Raw genomic sequence first — 2,617 nt, 5'->3', positions numbered from 1 at the left:
CCATAGATGGCTAGGCATGCAAATGGTCATCAAATCAATAAATTTGTAACCGGACACGATCAGTTAATTGACAATTGATTTTATTTGAGACACAAAATTCTTATTTTTAAATGTCAATTTTTTTATTTTTTTCACGGGGCACTATCAATAAAATATCTACATGTTTATTCAAATAAAATCCAAATCGTATTAAATAAATTCATAACGAGACACGATAAATTAAATTTACGAATATTTTTTTTATAAATATTGCTTTCAATATGCATTTGAGTATAAATCCACCATACAAAATTATTTTAACACATGTAAATGGATAAATATCATTATTCTTTATACAATTATATTTATTATTTGATATTATAAATATCTAAATAAATTATAGATATAATATCAAATAAATGTACCCGTGCGGCAGCATGGGTGATTTATTAGTTCTCTCATTAAAGAGAATATTTCATAGTCATATATTCAAAAGAAAATCTATAGTCAAGCTAATTCACTTTATTTTCTTGTTAATGTCACGCTAATCCATAGATGGCTAGGCATGCAAATGGTCATCAAATCAATACATGTCAAATAATAATAATTTATTTATTTAACTATTTAACAAAGGTAACAAATTGGTCCCATGGTCTAGCGGTTAGGACATTAGACTCTGAATCTAGTAACCCGAGTTCAATTCTCGGTGGGACTTTATAATTTTATTTTGGATTGAATGCCTCGTTTTATAGAGGGAGATGCGGTTTTTTCTCACAAAATTTATTCGATTGGTGTTAAACATAAAGTATAAACTATGTCTATACCTCTATATCTTATTTTTACCTCCACATATCTCAAAAAAATAGTCTTTTTTTTATTATTATAATTTAACTTTTTACAACTTTAATATTTTACTCTTGTTTTTAATTTATTCAAATCTAAAATGATTTCACATCCACATTTCGATTTGACAATTTTCTAGAAAAAATTAATATTATGTTTCCAAAATTCTTATCGGAAAATTTAGTTTTAAGTTTTTTAGTATGCATTACTGATTTAATTAATTTTTTTATTTGTTCATATAAATATGGTGATACTTTTACTAGGCAATAAAGACCAATCATGTAAGGCACCAATGAAGCATTTTTTTCAAAAAAAAAAAAAACCCCAGAGAAGCACTTATAATAAACACATAAATTTGATACATGAGAAATTGTAGTAGTGTGAGTTATGGAGATTGAAAATAAAAATAAAGTAGATGTTACCATCACAAAGCTAAATACAACGATATGAAAAAGAGAAAAAGATAATAAATTAATTTTGGATTAAGATAAGGGTGAGAAGTAAAAGGAACCTCAAAAAATGGGATGAAAAATTGAAGTAAAATATGGGCTTTACAAAAACAATTTGCATTGATATAGATTACCAGGTTATAAGTTTGCGAGGCGTTTAAGTGAAGATGAACGTAAACATGTTGTGGATTTGATAAAGGTGAATTCTTATCTACCCAACTCAAAAAGTTGGGTAAAGTTACATTCCATGTAAAATATCTTGGAAATAACAAATAATTGTACTATTTTACATTAAATTAAATATGTTAAAGCATTGTATTTCATCCAAACATATAATTCTATAAATGCAAGAGCGAGACTCCAACAATGTCACTCAGATAACCCAAATATATAGGTCCACATTCTCTTATAGGCAAGACTATAGATTGATACCTTGACCACACTACACAAACCATGAACAATTAGAATAAATTAGAGAAGAAATTCCTTAACTGTTTCTTCTCTCAAAATAAGTTAATGGAGGCAAAAACAACAATCGTAATCTTTCACTAGGTGCAGTCGAAATATTATGTGAAGTTTGGGAGAGATACAATTTATTGTTAAGATACTGTCTAAAATTTAATTTTGAAAACTTAACTTAGCTACACATATTCATAAATGGGATTTTACAACAACCAGAGCGCTTATGAGACACGACTGCAGGAGGTTCACTGACAACCAAAAGTGTAAAAGATACAATCATGATTATTGAAAGAATGACATTAAGTGATCACCAGATTCAGCACAATCGAAGTACAAGCCAATGGAATTCATGTGTGTTTGAGATAAATACAAATAATGTTTTGCTTGTACAAAATAAGCTTCTCAGGTAAACTGTGGAAGAACTCTGAAAGAATTTATGCAAGCTTCCACAACAATTCAGAGAAATCCAAAAGTTCTAATAAGTAAGAAATACTCAAGTTATAACATGATTATAAAATTACAATAAAAAACAAAACATACATGAAATTAATATATAAAATAAAAATATATAATGGGTTGTCTCTCTTTCAGTGTTTTTTTTTTAATGTTTTGAACTTGAAGGTCCACTTTTTCAAGTGGTACGCAAGGTGAAGGGCTCAATTGTTCCTACTTGTTCTCCTCCATGGTAGTGTTTAAGTCTTTGACAATTGACTTTAAAATTACATATCTCCTTCTCAAGCTTAATATATACATCTCTATGTGGGTAAACTTTTGCACTTTTGGACGGGATGGACCATTTCTACAATGCATATAGCATGTGCAATTTTATCATTTTCACTGGGACTGGTTGTGTTTCAAAGACCGCTCAATAGTTTATATTACTT

General features: G+C 28.4%; 1 non-coding gene across 1 annotated transcript; it reads left to right on the top strand.

Moving 5' to 3' along the window:
• The first annotated feature begins 622 nt into the window (after window positions 1-622).
• TRNAQ-CUG (transfer RNA glutamine (anticodon CUG)) lies at window positions 623-694 on the top strand. The gene has a single exon. It is a non-coding gene; the product is annotated as a tRNA-Gln (tRNA).
• The last annotated feature ends 1,923 nt before the right edge of the window (window positions 695-2,617 follow it).

This window comes from Vicia villosa, linkage group LG2, assembly GCF_029867415.1.
Source record: "Vicia villosa cultivar HV-30 ecotype Madison, WI linkage group LG2, Vvil1.0, whole genome shotgun sequence".
NCBI lineage: Eukaryota > Viridiplantae > Streptophyta > Magnoliopsida > Fabales > Fabaceae > Vicia > Vicia villosa.
Note: the sequence above shows the minus strand (reverse complement) of the source record. Positions and strands in the feature narration are given on the sequence as shown.